General features: G+C 44.3%; 1 long non-coding RNA gene across 1 annotated transcript; it reads left to right on the top strand.

The window, feature by feature from the left end:
* The first annotated feature begins 62 nt into the window (after positions 1 to 62).
* On the top strand, positions 63 to 17,139 carry LOC116508139. Its single transcript, XR_004255286.1, has 4 exons — positions 63 to 188; positions 10,961 to 11,113; positions 13,131 to 13,183; positions 16,918 to 17,139. It is a non-coding gene; the product is annotated as an uncharacterized LOC116508139 (long non-coding RNA).
* Positions 17,140 to 21,114: the final 3,975 nt, after the last annotated feature.

Raw genomic sequence — 21,114 nt, 5'->3', positions numbered from 1 at the left:
GTGATGATAACAGAAAGCGTCTCCTCATCCTCAGATGCTGCCCACCCCCAGAAGGGGAAGACCAGCGGCTCCTCGGCTACCCCGCCCACTGTTCGCAAAGCATCCTGGGGGACGTAGTCCTGCCTTTGTTGTCTTCTTCACCCACAAGGGGAGAAGGATGCAACTCCGAGCCGGTTGACTTGTAGAAGGTAGGCTGGTGCGGTAGGCTGGGGGGTGTGTGTTTCTTAAAGGGACAAGTGTGTTTATTTATTTATTTTAGTTTGCTTGTCAGCCATGTAAAAGTTAACGTAAGTATAAACATAAATATGAACACAGAAAATGGGTACGAATAAATGGGGACAGTAGGTCAGGGACGGTAGGCACGCTGGTGTGCTTATGCACGCCCCTTACAGACCTCTTAGGAATGGGGTGAGGTCAACAGTAGAGAGTCTTAGCTTGAAATTATGGGAATATGGGGATGTAACAACAGAGTCAGGCCATCGTTTCGGCCATTCGGAACAAAACGGGGAGCGTCCGGATCAAGAGAAAGGCCATGAGATGTCATCCTCAGAATTGGCTGCACGTTTGAATTTTTGGGACCAGCACCGTTTACGAAAACCTTTCCCAGTTGAGTGGGTGCTACATCTCCCAGACTGCTGGGCATCATGGGGTTATAATGTAGTAAAGAGTGGCCGATTTGAGCAGATTAATCAAAATGAATGTACATCGTCTTCCTCGATAGCCTCTTTAAAAAGTAGGCTCCTGTTAGGTCTCACAGTCATCTAGAAAAGAAAAGAAAAAAAATCCATTTGGAATGTGAAACAGCCTAGCAGAAGGAAAGGCGGATCTCACACAGATGGCACAACCCAGCAAGTTTTGCTAAACAACTCTCCTCTAGCCCCACTTCCCCGCCAGATCTGGGCTGCAAAAAATCTCTGGAAAAAGACAAGTTATTTGCTGTCATCTAGTGGTCATCCAGCAGTGGGTCTTCTAAAATAATACACGGCCTTTTTCATTTCCATTTCCATTTCATTTCGTTAAGGCATTAATTAGCACACCCTGGGAGAGTTACATTTTGGGCTCTTTTGGGGGGATTGTCTACTTGAGGCATCTAGATATCTTGGATCAACTCTAAAACTGTAAGTAATAATAGAAACATCAAAATATTAATGATACACAGAAATTTGCTTTTTTTTTTCTAAATCCCCACCTCCCATATCAGTAGCTGGCTGTATCTGGTTGAGTCTGGATCAGGTTTTGCTAGCATTTAAATCAGTATTTAAGCTCCCAGAATTCCCCAGCCAGCATGCAGGGAAAAGGTAACAAATTATTTTGGTACTCCTTCCAAGAAAATGCAGGGACATGCCCATATAGTTAGCAGGAGTTGTTCAGTGATGCTTTATTTGATCTTCTTTTTCTTATTCCTGCAAATTTAATTAACCTACGTACCCATTTTTTACAGAGCATTTAGCAGAGAAATCTGAATAAAAGATATATTTTGGGAGCAAATTGTATGTTTGCACAAACCTTTAAATGAACAGTTCCCACAAAGTAGAGAGTTAAATACTGTACAAATTAGTTCTACAATATGTATATACATACATGCATACCGGTGCATACATATATATTATTAGATTCAAAATAAAAAAATGGTGAAAATGGTAGATGCAAAAAGCTTAGGCAGCCTTTCAGACACTACGTTGTATCACTTCCTTTGGCAGAAAGGAATAATGTACTTTCTGTATTTTACAGAATGTATTTTTAGTCTTGAGTTTGATATTTTGATATTTTCCCCCATTCTTCTTTGCGGAACCTATCTAGCTTAAGAACAACCCCTGAGCTCCTTACATGGACTACATTTTGAGATCTCCCCAGATCCTGAATAATATTCAATCCTGCTGACTGTGAAGCTGTTCCAAAACATTGATCTGCCCTATAGCCATTTCGTGGTTAGTCTGGAAATTTGTCTCAAATACACATACAGTAGTCCTTGACTTACAATCACAATTGAGCTCAACATTTCTGTTGCTAAGCAAGGCAGTGGTTAAGTGAGTTTGCTCCATCTTACGACCTTTTTGCCCCAGTTGTTAAGCAAATCCATGCAATTGTTAAGTGACTCTTGCAGTCATTAAGCAAATCTAGCTTCACTTACTCCTTGTCCGAAGGCAGGTTACAAGTGGTGAGATCAAATGACCCCAGGACAGTGCAACTGTCATAAATACATGCCAGTTGCCAAGTGCCGGAATAATGATCATGTGACCATAAGAATGCTGCAACAGTCATAATATGAAAACCAGTCAGAAGTGACTTTTTCCAGTGCTGTTGTACTGGTCACTAAATAAATGGTTGTAAGTTGAGGACTATCTGTACGGTAGCAGTTTTGCACAAATATCTAACTTCTTTGCAGCTTCCGTTCCATTTTGCAGACTGAATCACCTGCTCTGCCCAACTTACAATGCATTATTAACGATTGCTGATCCAGCCACTATCCAGAAGCAGGTTGACCTTTACAAGCAACCAAGAATAATAAACCTAAGCAAAATCAAAAGACCGGCCAGAAAACATTGCAGGTGGGATGCAGAAGATGAGGGAGCTGAATAACCAAATAAAGCCACAGGGTCGATGGCACTGCCTTCTCATTCTACAATGCTCCGGCAATTTTCCTAAGCACTGTTGTATTTTTCCTCCTGCTGATTTAGCACTGCAGGCAGAGGGCCAACTTGGAATCCCTTCCCACTCAGTGCTAAAATTGTAAGGAATCATGCAAATTTTGCAGCACTCCTTTTTCAATAGTTCCCCATGGTCTGCAGCTGACTGGTTTGCATCTGGAGACTATTATATTGAGCAAAGCTGATCCAAATATTCCCTGCATGTGGGAAACACTGTGAGCCTTCATCTCCTTAGCTGTACTCCTTTCTTTAATCTCATCTTTTAAAATATATACCATAATATATATTATATAGAAGCACCAACAGTTTTACTGACCAAAGATCGATCTATATTAGGGGTGTCAAATTCAATTTCATTGAGGGCCACATCAAGGTGGTGTTTGACTTTGGGAGGGCTGGGGGGGGGGCATGGCCAATGGGGCATGGCTAGCTTGATGTCACTAATGTTGGGGGCGCCTGTGGTGGCCCAAGCGCTTTGCCAGTGAAAACGGGCTCCCGAGCTCCGTTTTTACCTGCAATGGCCTCCTACAACCCTCTGTCAGCGAAAATGGGCTCCTGAGCGCCGTTTTCACCTGCAACAGCGTCCTGCATCCCTCTGCCAGTGAAAACGGAGCTTGGTAGGGCCACTCGCGGCCCTCTCAAGCTCTGTTTTTGTTGGCAGAGGCATCGCGGGCCGGTCCTTCACTGTTTCCAGCGCAGCTCTACATGTCAGATCTAAGCACCCCATGGGTTAGATCTGACCCTATAGGCCTTGTATTTGACAACCCTGATCTATATGAATCTATAGTCTGTTTTCGTAATGACCAAGCAAATACTCTGGCAAATCCATTGACAGAGAATGAAATGGCAGTTCTCTTGTTGTTTGCCTGGCATTCAACAGCATACTGATTCTTTTAAAAACATGAAAATGCCATTAAGTTTTCATATCTAGTAGCTACTTCTACCACAGATTTACTCATCTTCTTTTGAAAAAGTAAGATCCTTTGGAGTCATGCTCATCTTCCTGGATCCATTCAGGTAGATTTCTTGACAATAACACCAAAATGGCTACCATTGCCTTCTTCCTGGATTGCCTCCCCTATATTCCATTCTTGCTTGTTTCCTTGTGGTTTCTCAATCAGGCACCAGACAGCTCCAAACCTGCTTAGCTTTCTGAGATCTCCCAAGGTCAACTGCAATATAAATCTATTGCTGTCACTGAATCTTGTGGCAGTGTTACATTAAATGAGTTATGTGCTATGGGTTGAAGCCAACTAGCTGCTTTTTTAAAAAAAATATTGCCTTTGCTTGAGGATAAAAATAGGCAGGTAGTGATCTTGGAAATAAATCTGGCTCTTCTGGGTTTCCTGTCTAGTATTTTTCCTAACTGGAGGATTTCTTACCGTTAGGGTTGCCAGCTGGTGAAAGGACGCTGACATTTGAAAGTCCTGCTGGCTCATATGTATACATTGATCCTACCTAAGCAAGGATGAGATCCATTCTAGCGTTGTTGGATGAGACCTCAATTTTGTACCAGAAATATATAATGTACTATAGCATCAATCTTTTATAGGAAAAGAATCAGTGTACTGCCAACTTTTAAAATGGAAATCAGGAACTCATAAGTCTATCAGTTTATGTAGAAATGGATTATTACCAGAGGTGGGTATTCAGCAGGTTCTGACCAGTTCTGGAGAACCGATAGCAGAAATTTTGAGTAGTTCGTAGAACTGGTAAATGCCACCTCTGACTGGCCCCACCCCCATCTATTCTCTGCCTCCTGAGTCCCAGCTGATTGGGAAGAAATGGGGATTTTGCAGCAACCTTCCCCTGGAGCAGGGTGGGAATGGAGATTTTATCGTATTCTTCCCCCATGCCACGCTCACCAAACCATGCCATGCCACGTAGCAAAAAAAAAAAAAAATTAATCCCACCACTGATTATTACCTGTAACATTATTATGCAGAAGACCAAAGTCTTGGTTTAAACCAGTGGTGGGATTCAAATAATTTAACAACCGGTTCTCTGCCCTAATGACTATCTGGGTAGGTGGGGCTCGGTGGTCATGTGACTGGGTGGGCTTGGCCAACTCAAGGTCACTGAGGTTGATGGGCGCTTTGTCTTAGCTGTTACAATGTAATAAGAGTTACCCGGAGAGGCAGTTTCTGTAAGCAGGTCAATAAAGATTAGGCTAAAACAACATCAGAATGGTGTTGGATTAGCCCTGTAAAGTGGAAAAAAACAAAAGGAGATTTCGTCCAACAATCGATTCTCTGAACTACTTAGGAAGTTACCAACCGGTTCTCCCGAATAGGTGCGAACTGGCTGAATCCCACCACTGGTTGAAACTGATCAACATAATTTCTACAAAGACGAGTCTTCATTCACTTATGTTTTAGCTATGTGGCAGTATCTACAGGGCCACATATTCCAAGCAGCTCAATCTATTAAAATACAGGTAGTCCTAAACCTATGATAACAATTGAGTCCAAAATTTATGTTATTAAGTGAGAAATTTGTTAAGTGAGTTTTGCCCCCTTTTACGACTTTTCTTGCCACATCCGTTAAGTGAATCATTGCAATTGCTAAATTAGTAACACAGTTGTTACGTGGCTCTGGTTTCCCCATTGACTCTACCTTGTCAGAAGATTGCAAAAGGGGATCATGGGCCCCCCTGGGACACTGCAACCCTTATAAAGGTGAGTCAGTTGTCAAGCGTCCGAATGTAAATCATGTAACGATAGGAATACTGCAAAGGTCGTAAATGTGAAAAATGGCCGTAAGTCACTTTTTTCCAGTGCTGTTGTAACTAAATGATCACTAAACGAAGTGCTGTAAGTCAAGGACTACCTGTACCCAAGGAGAAGCTACTCATAGCCCCACATTTCTGTGCGGTTGGAGGGAGTAAAGCTGCAAGGTACTGCTTTTTTGGGGGGTGTCAATTCTAGTTCTTTGGAACAGCCTGCTGACAAAACTCAGGGTAACTCCCTTTTTGCCAATTGTTAGGAAAATGTTGAAGACCAAATTACAGTGTGTATAAAGTGTTCTCTCATGTATGATACCATATTTACAATACAATAGCAGAGTTGAAGGGACCTTGGAGATCTTCTAGTTCAACCCCCTGCCTAGGTAGGAAACCCTATACCATTCCAGACAAATGGCTATCCAACATCTTCTTAAAGACTTCCAGTGTTGGGGCATTCACAACTTCTGGAGGCAAGCTGTTCCACTGATTAATTGTTCTAACTGTCAGGAAATTTCTCCTCAGTTCTAAGTTGCTTCTCTCCTTGATTAGTTTCCACCCATTGCTTCTTATTCTATCCTCAGGTGTCTTGGAGAATAGCTTGACTCCCTCTTCTTTGTGGCAACTCCTGAGATATTGGAACACTGCTATCATGTCTCTCCTAGTCCTTCTTTCTATTGAACTAGACATACCCAATTCCTGCAGCCGTTCTTCATATGTTTCAGCCTCCAGACCCCTAATCATCTTTGTTGCTCTTCTGCACTCTTTCTAGAGTCTCCACATCATTTCTACATCGTGGCGACCAAAACTGAATGCAGTATTCCAAGTGTGGCCTTACCAAGCCATTATAAAGTGGTATTAACACTTCACGTGAAAAAATTTAATTATTTCCCCCCATTTTTTTGTCGTTATTATATTGTTTAGGTTGCTTTTGATGGTCCCTGTTTGGAGTTTTAATCAGACCGTTGATGTTTTAACTTGCAAGCTGTAAGCTGCCAAGAATCTTTTGAATTGCATGTACTGTGGCAGAAGCTTCATAAATAAGTAATCAATACAATACAAACCACTTCCTCGGGGAAGGAAGGCTGAAGCAGATAAAATGAAGTCATCAGAGAAAACATTACTTTGTTTTTATCTGGCACTGAAAATCCAAGTACTGTGTTTTTCAGAGTATAAGATGCACCAAGATTTTGAAGAGGCAAATTAAAAAAATAAGTTTTTGCACTCTGCAGGCCTCCCAAAAACAGCCCGCTTTTCATAAAAACGGGCCTGGTTTTTGTCAAAAAAAAGGGCATATATAGCCTTTAGGAGGCTTGTAGAGTGCTCATAGGGGCTGGGGGGGGGGGGGACAAAAATGAGCAAAAAATGGCCCGTTTTTCACAAAAATGGCATGCATAGCTTTTAGGAGGTTTCCAGAGTGCTTCTGGAGGCTGGGGGGGAGCAAAAATGAGCAAAATGCAGCCTATTTTTCACTCATTTTTGCCCTTTTGCCAGTCCCCAGGAGTACTCTGGAAGCCTCCTAAAGGCTATGCATGGCCATTTTTGCAAAAGGGGCAGGGTTTCGGGAGGCCAAAAATGCTGTATTCAGTATATAAGATGCACCCAGATTTTCACCCTCTTTTTTGAGGGGAAAAAGTGTGTCTTATACTCCAAAAAATACAATGGGTTGTTTTGTGTAAAATGGATGCCCCTTTACAGGTTGATGTTTCGGTCCACATTTGATGCTCTGGATGATACTGGCAACTGAAGAGTAATTACAACACCAGATTCCAGTACTCTTGATGAAAGCAAAATAGCTTCTTACATTTTTCTACATGTCCAAGAATTGTTACTGATTCAGTCTTTCATTAAATATGCAAACAGGTTGCTATTTAGGAAAGCCATAAAAATAACAAGAGTTTTTGCTGCAGGAAGCTGAGAAAATTGCATTGCTTGAAGGGATTCTCTCCTGAATTATAAAGCTTCTTGATTTTAGATATAGCAGAGAGATGGTATTCAGCTGGTTCGGAGTGGTTTAGTAATAGCAATAGCAGTTAGACTTATATACCACTTCATAGGGCTTTCAGCCCTCTCTAAGCGGTTTACAGAGTCAGCATATCGCCCCCACAGTCTGGGTCCTCATTTCACCCACCTCGGAAGGATGGAAGGCTGAGTCAACCTTGAGCCGGTGAGATTAGAACCGCTGAACTGCAGATAACAGTCAGCTGAAGTGGCCTGCAGTACTGCACCCTAACCACTGCGCCACCTCGGCTCTATGGCTTGGGTGAACCGGTAGCCGACATTTTGAGTAGTTTGGAGAATTGGCAAGTGCCACCTCTGGTTGGCCCCGCCCTCCCATCCCCATCGTTTTCTGTCCTATATTCCCTTGTTTTTTTAGTTCAGCTGATTTGCGTGGCAGAGCAGAAAAACAGCTCTGCTCACCAGCGCTGACACCGAGGGAAGGCTTTGAGTGCTGCGTGTGCATGCAAAGCGCTGCCTTCATAGAACCTGTAGGAAAAGATTTGGAATCCTACCACTGATATAGCATTTATTTATTATTTATTTATTTATTAAATATATTTATATGCCGCCCAATCCCGAAGGACTCCGGGCGGGAATTGGGGTGCCCAACTTGTATATTTATACAATATTTGACCTCAACCAACATGCTAGACCCAGTAAGGCCTCCTTAATTTTGGCTCAGTGGATTGTACAAATCAAGCCGATTAATGAAGTCTTTAATTACAAACCTTTGTTTAGCGACTCTTTGAAGTTATAACGCCACTGGGGGGAAAAGTGACATACAATCGATCCTTTCATTTTAGGCTGTTGCAGGATTCCCATGGCCATGTGATCTAAATTCAGGCACTTGGCAACTGGCATGTATTTTTACATTGTTTGTGACATCCTAGGATCACATGATCTTCATTAGGAGCCGGGTGGCGCAAGGTTTTCCTTGAAGACGTTTTGCTTCTCCTCCAAGAAGCTTCTTCAGTTCTTCAGACATCCTTTGGGACATCCACCAAGGCCTTCATTTGCTGACCTCCCCTCCACTGAAGATAGACTACATTTTTCTTTTCTTTTTATATGAAGACAAACCTTTTAGCCTTCAATTTCAGGTTGCTTTGACTAAGAAAAGTTTCAAATAGCTCATCTGACTTCTTAAATGTTTTGATTGTTTATTTAACTAGCCTCAATGTACGGCATCATTTGAGTATCATAAAATGTTTCATTGCTTAATTTGGGGTAACAGTTAAATGTTTTAATTTTGCTTTGTTTTATGGTTGCTTTGAAAAGAAGTTACTGTCAGCCTCTGCTTCGCTATTTGTTTTCGGCTGCCATTGAAACAGGGGGGGGGGCTGGTATTTGGGAGGGGAAGATTTGGTACAGGAGAGATTGTTAAAAGGGAATTTTATTCTCACCATCTACTGCGCATCCTAGTGGCTGGTGTTTAGAGTTGGTCAAGGCCAACCATCCTGCATACCAACCTGATGATGCTCCTTGGAGATGCAACCCACATGACACCTGAGGGATTTGCAGATTGGACAATGGGATGGGGGTTGCCAGGGGGGAGGGGATTGGACAAATATTGATATGTATGATTTCGCATGCTTTTGCCTCAGATCTTGCTTTGCTTAGCTGCTGTCTTTTCATAACCAGTAAAAGTACTCTTAATTCTGCAAAATGGAGTTAAGTGGTTTCTTTCTTGGTTGCTGAGGGAGGCCGGCTTGACATTAAGCAAGGTCTGAGGCAAATGCGCGCGAAATTGAAAGAAATAAAAGTTGAAAGAAATAAAATGTAAAATAGTTACGGATTCTGTAAACTAGCAACTGAATTACAAAAAAGATGTATTAGTGTGTAGCAAATAATGAGAGTATCCTCAAAAATATTCCAATATTTTACTTCAAGTCACCTGGGCAGACATGGAACCAATGAATTGAATGGTGCTGGCACTTATTTTGTTTCATCCCCTAAAACCGTGATGGCGAACCTATGGCACGCGTGCCACAGGTGGCATCCAAAGCCATTTGTTAGGGCATGCCAGGCATTGCCCTGTCAGCTCCAGCACCCATGCGTGTGCTGGCCAGCTAACTTCAGGCTTCTTTTTCAGCCATTTTTCGCCTTTCGGAGGCTTCAGGGAAGCTTCCTGAAGCCTCCGGAGGACCTCCGGGGGGGGGGGGGGGGGGGAAGACTGGTCCAGTTCCAAGCTGAGAGAAAGACGCTGGAAATAAAATGGAGGCTGGCTGCAAGAAAGAAGATCTCTGTTTATTTGATTGCCAGAAACCTCAGTGATAGCAGCATGTTTCTGGGGTGGCTGACAAAATGGGGTTGAGAGTAGGTGGGTTTTTATACATTCTTTGGGGCTTTGTAATTGGGATGCCTGTCCCTATGTAAGAATGTGTCCTTTAATATTTTAATGGCTATTGCTAGATTCCTATGGGGTCATGTAGGGGTCATGGCTGGCTCTACAGGCAAAAGGAGAAATGCAAATCCTAGATGTTTGTTTGTCTGAGCTAATCTTGTCAGTTCTGGCTTGCCTAATTGTACTGCTTATTTGGAGTCTCTTTGTTTATTAATAGATTGGCTCAGTCTTTCTGAATGGATACAAAATTTGCCTTCTTAAAGGCCAGCCTTTTCAAGCTTCTGCTTGAAGCTGTTTTCCTATAGCAGGAAACCTGGGGCTGCTTTCTGCTTTTGTTAAGATTTTTTCTCCTTTAAAGGAAATATTCTATCCTGCCCCTTTTTAACATTAAGAATAAATAATATTTTAATCTGGGGAGGGAGGAGCCTTCCTACACTTCCAATTTTTGGCAAACACCACTTAACTGCAGCATTACCTTAACCACTTCCACTTTCACTTAACGATAGCCACATTAACTTAAGGACCACCCTAGGTTGTAAAATCAGATCCAGTCATATGGTGACATGTTTTACAATCGTCACAACTGAGCAACCATAATTGCCAGGCTCAATTACACTCATAACTTGAGGAGTACTTGGTAATCATTCACTTCATATGTATTCACCTGTTCATTTGTTGAATTACCAATTCAAAGCACTGCACAAAGAACTGAGGGATATTTTATTAGTGGTTTTGTTGGAGGCAATATGCTGACTCTGTAAACCGCTTAGAGAGGCTGTAAAGCACTGTGAAGGGATATCTAAGTGCTATTGCTATTATAGAGATCAGTCTTTCAGTGACTTGCCCAGTTTAGCTACTACTTACAGCATCTTCACAAAACATATTGTTTTTCAGAACTCAGTAAAAGTACATTTTGGTTGGATACAGCAAATGCATTTTTGAATCAAACCTACTATCCTTGGAACCAGAGGTACAAGTTGCTTTCAATCTCCAGGAAGTGCCCTGGAGCTCCCTCTGGTGGTTGGTTACACAAGACTACACATCCCAGCTGGGTCCTGCTCTGTGTCCATGACCAACCTCAACATACGTAGGGAATAAATGCAAGAAACTCAGTAGAAAGCTGTTTAGCAAGCAAGGGCCTGGCCCTTGAGGAAGTTATAAAGTGGGTATCACCATTAAACTTTCTTTTCTTAGTCACTGGCAGAGTCACTGTTGCAGCTGGATCCTCTTTTTTCCTCCCTTCTCCAGGAAGCCCAGCGATGGAGCTCCTAGATAACTACTTAAACATTTCTGCAGGGATTGGATGCTTCACTATTGGGAATACCCAAAGGATAAGGAGAAAGTTTGATGATTAGGAGAGAACATTAATATGATCACAATGAATATGATACACAATACCAGGTGGGACATTTTCTTTAGATGTTTTAGAAGCTGTCATGATCTCAAGGCAGCAAACTTCCATATATTTTTTCTCCCCATTCCTGTTTTGTAAAGCCCCTTTCTGAGTTTTGGTGTTCAAGAGTTTCTGGCTACTCTCCTAGCATCCGGATACTTTCATGATTCAGATCAGTGTCAAGATTCCTTTCAAAATGCTTTTAACAGATGCACTTTGCTGGCAGATCTGCTAGCTTTGCACTACCTAATTTTAGCAGAGGCTTCTCAGCAACAGCTTCACCACCCCCACCTCATATGCCATAAACAAATACATGGCCAAATGGAAGAGGGTCATATCTGCAGTGTTAATCATTATGTTTTTGCAATTGTGGAATGCATTTGGATGAGAAGTTATGTCTTGCTGGCTGCCTGCTTAGATCCACCTGTGAGGTTCAAGCCCAAAGCCAACACAATGAGATCCAATCAAATCTAACCCTTTATTTGCTTATACCCATGATGGCAAACCTATGGCATGCATGCCAGAGGTGGCACACAGAGTCTTCTCTGTGCGCATGTGCACCATTGCCAGCTGGTTTTCTCGGGTGCCAGAGTGTCAGAAAACAGCCCCAAAATGGCCTGAAAACAGCCTGAAAAAATGGCCAAAAACAGTCCATTTGGGGGGCATTTTTAGGCTGGTTTTTTGAGCCAAAAATGGTCTGAAAAACAGCCTGAAAATGCGACAAAATGGCCAAAAAGCAGGCAGGCATGTGCTGTCTGGCTGGTCTTTGGTTTTCTGGTGCTCTGGTGCATACACGTGCACAAGAATTCCTGTTTGGGCACTTGGTGCTGAAAAGGTTCACCATCCCTGGCTTATACCTAATAGACAGAATCTTGTCAAACTAAAGCTATAACTCTGTACCCTAATACAGGGGTCCCCAACCCCTGGTCCATGGACCTGCACCGGTCTGCGGCATGCCAGAAACAGGGCCGCAAACAAGCGAAGCCCCATCTGCGGGATATAGGCAGCATGGAAAACCATATCCCCTCAGATCCGCGGAAAAGCCTCTCTCCATGGAACCAGTTGTTGCTGCCCGAAAGGCTGGGGGCCACTGCCCTACCCTACCATAGAGCTGAGGTGGCGCAGTGGTTAAATGCAGCACTGCAGGCTACTTCAGCTGACTGCAGTTCTGCAGTTCGGCTGTTCAAATCTCACTGGCTCAGGGTTGACTCAGCCTTCCATTCTTCCGAGGTGGGTAAAATGAGGACCCGGATTGTTGTTGGGGGCAATATGCTGACTCTGTAAACCGCTTAGAGAGGGCTGAAAGCCCTATGAAGCGGCATATAAGTCTAACTGCTATTGCTATTCCTACCCTGTTTCCCCAAAAATAAGACCTCCCCAGATAATAAGCCCAATTGGGCTTTTGAGCGCATGCGCTAAACTAAGCCCTCTCCTGAAAATAAGCCCTTCCCAAAATATTGCAACACCACAGCAGCCATGAGGTGACCACACCGCCTCTCCGAAAATAAGGCCAAGTGCTTATTTTGGGGGGTCAAAAGAAAATAAGACCCTGTCTTATTTTGGGGGAAACAAGGGTGTCAAACTCAAGGCCTGGGGCCCAGATCCAGCCTGCAGGGTGCTTAAATCTGGCCTGTGGGGCCACCCTGGAAACAGCAAAGGACCAGCCTGTGGTGCCTCTGCTGGCGAAACAGAGCTTGCAAGAGCCGCAGACAGCCTTCCCAAGCTCTGTTTTTGCTGGCAGAGGGTTGCAGGAAGCCGTCGCAACTGAAAATGGAGCTCGGGAGCCTGTTTTTGCTGGCAGAGTGCTCAGGCTACCACAGGTGCCCCCGACACAAGTGATGTTGAGCTGGCCATACCCCCCTGCCTGAGGTCAAACACAAGCCTGATGTGGCCCTCAAAGAAATCAAGTTTGACATCCCTGTTCTAAGAGATTCTAGGATGTGGCTACCCTGAACCTCTTCTCCCAATCCCCATCCAGTTCAGGACTTTGCAGTCTTTTAATTTGCGTTTTTCGTTTTTCTCCAGAATGTACTGGGAAAGCCCTGAGATGCCAAGATTCCCCTCCACAGCTTCTGCAGGTACTCATTCCATCACCCTACCAGATCCGGGCTACAGAAAATCAGATTTTTACTGAGTTGTATGGTAGCCACGTATTTTCTCTTTCGTTGATTTCTTTCTTTGGCTACCACTGTCCTGTCCATCCTTGTGAGCTTGCCGCATGCAGTTGAATGGTTCCTATGTGACAGAGGAAGCTAGATTAGATGGGTCTTGGTTCTGGTCCAGCATAGTTCTTTTTAGGTTCTGATCTTAGAAGTTCAGCTATAAACTTTCTAACAATGCGAGTAGCCAAATATATCTCGTGAGGGGAAATAGAGGGAGGGAGAATGGTGCAACTTACTCATGAGTGGGTTCTGGCAGCTGCTACTGCTGTTTGGCTCATGGTTGTGCAGCACACATGCTTGCTGTATGCTGTGCGCCCATGCACAGTACTATAAAAGTGCTTTTTCACATGCGCAGAAGCCAAACCATAGGCGCCGCTGGGAGAACAGGTTTGGAGGCGTGGCAGCAATCCAGGCTGCCAAAACACTACCACTTCAGCCGAACCAGTCCAAATCGGTAGCTGTATACTACACATAAAGCTATCTCCATTATTCACTCAGCCTGCTGAACCACCAAGCCCTTTTCTTACAAGAGAAAAACGTACCGTATATACTCGAGTATAAGCCGACCCGAATATAAGCCGAGGCACCTAATTTTACCCCAAAAAGCTGGAAAAGTTATTGACTCGAGTATAAGCCTAGGGTGGGAAATGCAGCAGCTACCGGTAAATTTCAAAAATAAAAATAGATACCAATAATGTTTTTGAATAAATAAATATTATTTATTTATAAATAAATAACTAGCTCTGTAAGTGGAAAAGAGGGTCAATAAAAACAATATGGTATCAACAATAACTTTAAATGTACAAAAACCTTAGCTCATTCAGCAACCAAGCTAAAACATAAGAGTTAAAATCCTTCAAAACTGGATTCCTCCTCATCATCTGTATGTCCAAACAGAGCTTCAGCATTAGCTAGTGTGAGGTTATCAGCATAGACATTGTCATCATCACTGAGTTCGCAGTCATCACCATCAGAGCTGTCGTTCTCCCACCCTCATACACTCCTTCTTTCTTTCTCTCTTCCCTCCTCTGGATTCAATGGGATTTTTAGAAAATCCACACTCCTGTGCACACACTTCTTCTTTCTTTCTTTCTTCCCTCCTCTGGATTCAATGGGGTTTAGGAAATCTCCCACCCTCATACACTCCTTCTTTCTTTCTCTCTTCCCTCCTCTGGATTCAATGGGATTTTTAGAAAATCCACACTCCTGTGCACACACTTCTTCTTTCTTTCTTTCTTCCCTCCTCTGGATTCAATGGGGTTTAGGAAATCTCCCACCCTCATACACTCCTTCTTTCTTTCTCTCTTCCCTCCTCTGGATTCAATGGGATTTTTAGAAAATCCACACTCCTGTGCACACACTCCCTCTTTCTTTCTCTCTTCTTTATAGCTAAATTTGATACCATTAAAAATTAAATAGGATTAAAATCTGTGGTTTATAATTTACCAGTTGTGTCCACCCCACTCCTTTCACCAGCGTTAGCCCGCTGCACCAAGGGGGACACGTAAGAGGAAGGGGAAAATACAAGAGTGCACGCGGCAACCTCGACGTCTAAGTGGGCAAGTTCACAGCATGCGCGCCTGCACGTCTGAGACAGGGCATAAAAAGGGGAAAAAAGGCTGATTGGACCCAGCTCTGTTTGGGGCGCAGGCGTGGCGCGGCAGCAGTTTTTCAGGCTGCTCCCAGATGGGATTGTAAACCCCTTCTACACCCTGGCTCCTCCTCTTTCTTTCTTTCTTTTTTTCTTTCTTTGAAAGAGAAGCCCAAATTAGCCAAAGGGGGGAAAGCGAGCGAGCAAGGGACCCCAGGAAACTAGACTCGCTTGGCTGGACTACGTACGCTCCTTGGCTTAGTTGCTTTCCACGCGCCTGTTAATATATTCAAGGAAACAAACCGCGGCAGTTTTCCCCAAGGGCAATGCCGAAGAGCAGAGCCCGGAGAAAAACCAAGGAAGTCACGGAGGGCATTTGCCACTTTCTCTAGAAGGTGATACGAGCTTCCCTTTCGAATGGGAAGGGACGGGGGGGTTGGCTGGGCTCTTCCCAGCAGGAAAGGGGGTTGTTTGAAACATTGGGACCGGGGGAGGGGTTGGTTTTGTTTTGTTTTGAAAGGAAATCTCAACCTGTTACAATCGTCCTTCCCAAATGAGCCGAGGAGGACAGCGGTGAAAAGTTTTCTCCAACATTTAGGGGAAAGTCGCGAGCAGCATTGCCCTCACAACTGAGGGGAAAAAACCCGCCCTCTTCCCCTTCCAGGTTTTCTTTAAAAGCAGGCAGCGCTCCTTGGCCGCAGGGCTTCACAGGGACCCTTTCCCCCTCCCACTGCTTCGCTCGCTCGCTCGCTTTCCCCCCTTTGGCTAATACAATCCCCCTCCCTTCCCATCTGGGAGCAGCCTGAAAAAACTGCTGGCAGGTATGCGGTTCCTAGGTCAGCGGCGCGTGGGATCAAACTAGGAAGAAACTGGAGGTGGGGGGGAGCAGTTTGAGAGACTATGGAGAATATGGACTTCAGAGGTGGACCAGAAAGAGGTCCCGACAAAGATCCGAGGCTGAATTCGGCAGTGTTTATGGATCAGGGTCAGCCCCACCAGCTGGCGACAGGAGAGCAGAGAGGAGCGGACGGAGCAGAAGCAGCCCCAGGGCTCCGCTGCCGCTCCCCGCATTTTCTGGACAGGGATCCCTTGGAGAGGGGATTCCTTCCTGCGAGACCCCGTCCACAAAATGCAGGGAGCGGCAGCGGAGCCCCGGGGCTGCTTCTGCTGCGTCCGCTGGACTGTGGGGCTTGGAAGGGGGCGGGAAGAGCGGCGGGGTGGCGGTGGCCGGCGGTGGCAGGCTGGTTCGCCTCCTCCTCCTCCAACAGGCAACAGCACTGCCGGATCCAGTTGTAGACTCGAGTATAAGCCGAGGCGGCTTTTTTCAGCCCAAAAAGTGGGCTGAAAAACTCGGCTTATACTCGAGTATATACGGTATTTGATCTGAACTACCGTATATTGGAAGATCAGGGACGCTGTGGCTCAGTGGCTAAGACACTGAACTTGTCGATCAGAAAGGTCGGCAGTTCGAATCCCTAGTGCCACGTAATGGAGTGAGCTCCCGTTACTTGTCCCAGCTTATGCCAACATAGCAGTTCAAAAGCATGTGAAAATGCAAGTAGAAAAATAGGAACCACCTTTGGTGGGAAGATAACAGCGTTCCGTGCGCTTTCGGTGTTTAGTCAGGCTGGCCACATGACCACGGAGACGTCTTTGGACAGTGCTGGCTCTTTGGCTTTGAAACGGAGATGAGCACCGCCCTCTAGAGTTGGGAATGACTAACAGATATGTGCGAGGGGAACCTTTACCTTTACCTTTATTTGGAAAATAGGAGAAAGCAGTGTTTCTCATTTGCAGAGAAGACTGTCATCTGCTATTCAGGCACACAATTCTGCATGTTCACTGAAGACTGGGTTTACATTGAAAATCCAGATTGTAGTTCAGGTTCTTGGCCTGTAGCCACCTCTTGTTCTTGATTTATATAGTCCAGCATAGCTCCATGAGTTGTGCAAACCTGGACTTATTGCTAGCTATGTTTAGCAAACATTAGTCACCTCGGAAATGGTGACAGGATGCAAGAATAGCCACAAAGCAAAGCTACTACATTTTTCACTCTCAGGTAATCCCTTGGGCAGCTCATTATGCACTTGCATGAAACAGAAAAGGAATGAAAAGAAAAGGAACTTAAAGTGCTGTCTCTCTGTCCACCAGAAGAGGAGCAGATACAATTTTCAACATGGGAGGAATAAAACGTCACATTAAGAACTTAATAAAAACTGCAGATCTCCTTGAATACAATTTAATTCCTGATGGTCTTATGGTTACATTCATGCTGTTTGTATGTCAACTAAGGAAATGTTTTTTTCCCCCAGGATGTTCTTCCACCTTCTCAGATTTGTTTACATCTTGGAAGTTCCCGGTACTCTCCAATACAAGCACTATCCAAGCCTTTTTTGAGATCAGGCACATCCAATGCTGTCCTTAGCTAGATCTAAAAATAGATATGTTTAATTTTTTTAAAGGTCCATGCTAGAGATGGAGATGGGGAGATAGCCAACTTTTCTACCGGGTACAAGGCTAGGGGGGTGGGTCTTCTTTGGTATTTTGCTCAAGATCATGAAAGGGAGAAAAAGAAAAGTCAATTCATCAGATGCTGGAACAAAATTAAAAAATAAGATCCTCATAAAAAGGGAAGCAGAGAAACCTGGAGAAAAGACATGAAGAAAATATATGAAACAGAGGATCTAGCAAGCAGGCAAGAACAGAAGTGGTTGACACTGAAAGAAAAGATTGTGTTTACACATGTGCACAAGGTTAGTTATAAACCTGTTCTGACCCCCCTCATCCCACACCCACTCCGAGCCAAAGATAAGTTACAACATTTAATTAACAGAGACAGGTCCTTGGCAGCAAACCGGCACAGACAAGCTTGGGCAGCAATCCAGCCTGCCAAGTTCACAATAATGTTCTCCAACATTCGTTCCTGCATTGACTTCTGCAAAAGGGGCGTGTGCACAAGCAGTCCTTTTATAGTCTGGAGAGGAGCCTAATGACCACCAGCTGAGTGCAATTACCTCCTGTAATTGCGTAATTGTTCCTTACGCCTATTAGCTCTCTGGTACCTGGCATCTAGGAACAACTCCCTTGGCTCCTCCTCACTGCTGACGTCCGTATCACACTCCCTTGTCTCCTTCCCACTGCTCCAAGGCTCAGGCGCCTCCTGGTGGCCAACCAGCCTCTCTGCGCCCTGCTTAGAGTCGGAACCCTGTCCAGGGTCCTCCACATCCTCCAAAGCCGACTCAAGGCTCCTCGCTGTCGGAGTCTGGTGGTAGCTCCAACGGCTCCTGCTGAGCCACAACAAAACCTAATGACTGCCTTTGCAAAATGAAATTTGTCTTGTGTTACCTCTTGGCTAGTATTTTTGTGGATTAATAAACAGCACAAGCTCAGCCTGGTTGCTCAGTTTATCATTCCATATATTGTATCTGTTGTGGCCCGCCAGCAGCCAGTGGAGCTGGCAGCAGATTCGGACAGTGAGGAGGTTGGGGAGGAACATGGGCCAGTCCTGGAGTCTAGGGAAGATTCTGATGAGTGCTCTGCGTCGGAGGCAGAGAGGGGACCAGCGCCGTATGCCAGCTATCAGCTGCCTTCAGAGTCAGACATCAGTGAGGCAGACTAACAGCTGGAGCCTATTCCCAGTGTGCACATGCACAGAGTTGCTAGACAAAGAGAACAGGCAGTGGTGGGATTCAAATAATTTAACAACTGGTTCTCTTCCCTAATGATTTCTTCCAACAACTAGTTTACCAAACTGCTCAGAAAGTTAGCAACTGCTTCTCCCAAAGTGGTGCAGACATGGCTGAATCCCACCACTGGGAACAGATAAAGAACAGCTAAAGGTCAATTTGGGAGTAAGGCCACAGGTGGACAATGAATGGCCCCTCCCAGAGGAAATAAAAGAGGAGCGAAAGGGGAGTTTGCAGGAGACAATTAGTTCACTTAATTGGTTCGTTACTCTCCGAGACTCCTTGCCAAGTTTTGCAGATATCGGCCTGGCAGCTCTCCAAGCCAGATAAGGTCTGTGACTGTAATTCCTCCCTTGAAAGGCTTTGCTGGATGTGAATGAGAAGAATTCACAGTCAATTAATAAAAGGGTTTTTTGTTGGGACCAGGAGTTTGCTTCATGCTCCTGGGAAGCCTCGGTCAGAATAGTATCATCCAAGGGTTGATTCAGTTGACTCAGTAAACAAACTTAACATATTGTGTGAATGTAACCTACAGGTAAGTGTGAAGAAAAGAGGCCAGCTGAATAGGCAAACGAAAGGCAGAAAGATTCAAGGTACGTTTTCAATAGAAGGGGGATGCTTCAGCTTCCATCTAACCCATGTTGGGCGAAGAACCTCGGTATTCTACACCAAGAAAACAATGGAAACAACATGGCCAGGCTGTTGTGCAAGGGAAGAAAGAATTAAGTGCACAAAACCATTACAGGCAGAGAGAGAAAGGTTACAATGGAGACCAGAAAATAGACTACTATATTAATCAATATGATTAGGACTGAAAAGAGCCCACTTTAAAGCTTTGGTAGAGTCAGCAGAAAGAAAAAAAATCTCTCCCACCCACCCATTTCATAATGATGGAAGGAAATATTAAATCTGAACATACTGTAAGCATCAGAGCTCAGAAAAGGAAAGAGATCTAAAACAGTGTCCGAATGTTGCACTTCCAGAAAAGATAGGAGGAGGAGATTACTAAGAAGAAATGAAAAGCTATGTACAGTGGAAGGTGTTAGAAGGGAAAACCAAACTACCCCAGGTCCTGCTTAACTGGAGCATGTAATTGATTTAGAAGGGACTGTGATGAGAAGGAAATTCTCAGCATATGAATGTGGGGTCAAGCAGTGAAAAAAAAGGGGGGGGTTATACAGCAGCCTGCGAGGTAGCCTTCTGCTTCATCCATTAAATTGCTGCAGTGGGAGGAAATATCTGCTAACTGGATCAGGGAAAAAGGATTAGACCCAACCCTTCCGTTCCATAACATTTCTCAACATAACCCACAGTGCAAGTTAGGACAGGAAAACTACACAGAGAGAAACATCTTCTCACCCAAAATGTTTAGCTCTGTTTGCTTAATCAGTTATCAGGGTTTACAAACACATATAAACCACAAGTCTAGTTTACAATCCACACTTGCTTTGGGTTCACATCAGCCAAGCAAACCACATTTTGGCTGAAAGTGATACGTAAACTCAGTAAAACACTGCTCTGTCAGCCTTGAATGGCACCAGCCTCCTGAGGCAGCTTCTAACCAAAGTCCCTAAAATACATGCCACCAAATTCTCTAAAATACATGCCACTGGTTTGAAAACAATGCGGCAGAGAGTGAGTGAGATTTATGAGTGATATTTATTTCTAGGAAATATTTTGAATCAAGTGCCTTTAGATATGGGATATTAATTTTACATTTGAAACAGCTTCCCACAACCGTGTATATGAACTGCATTAAGCTATAATGTGTCGTGTTAGCTTAGCCTTTAAGTGTAGGAAGTCAACACGCACCCTTCTCCTAGAAAAATGAGATATTTTAGGAAATATTAAAAGGGCAGAATATTTCCCCCCAAAAGAGAGGCAGAAACAGCCCCCCCACCTTTGTCAATGGGCCATTAAGGCTTAAGCCAGTCTATTCTACGTAACAAAGATCTCCCTCCTTTAGGCAGAGCCATAGAAGGAATTGCCCAAAAGCCCTTCGTTACATTATCACCCAGCAATAGCTCAACCAACCCTGGGAGACAGACAACCTACAAAGTTAGCTAAGACACCCGCCCCTTGGGAATCTGACCACCAATCCGAAAACATTTCTTAGACAGGAACAGGAAGCTCCAAGGCAGGGCCCAAGAGGGGGTATAAAACTCAGGTTCTCTCAGCATCTCTTCCCTTTTTTTCCTTTCAAGATCTTCAAGGCATGTGATCCTTCTTTCCCCCACAGGACCTCAAACCGTGTGGTCCTGCTGTCTACCATTAAAACTTCTTTCGAAGCAACTTCTATGAATCCAGTGTCTTTTCCCCCCCCCACTTGGAACTGAACTCAGATGGACATTTCTTCCAATATAATTGCAGCCAATGTATTCTGGAAAGCATGATTTGTGGCTTACTTTATTTGTAAGCTGAACTCATTTTAGTTAATGAACCACAAAAATACAAAATAAAGATGCTCTCACTCATCCCTCCCAGAAATGCACACACACCCTCACCACAATGAGGCAGCACAGCAGGATATGGAGAAATGTGTGGCCCTGTTTATACAACATTTTCAGCCA

This window comes from Thamnophis elegans, chromosome 4 (assembly GCF_009769535.1).
Source record: "Thamnophis elegans isolate rThaEle1 chromosome 4, rThaEle1.pri, whole genome shotgun sequence".
NCBI lineage: Eukaryota > Metazoa > Chordata > Lepidosauria > Squamata > Colubridae > Thamnophis > Thamnophis elegans.
This window is presented reverse-complemented; position numbering and strand designations above follow the sequence as displayed.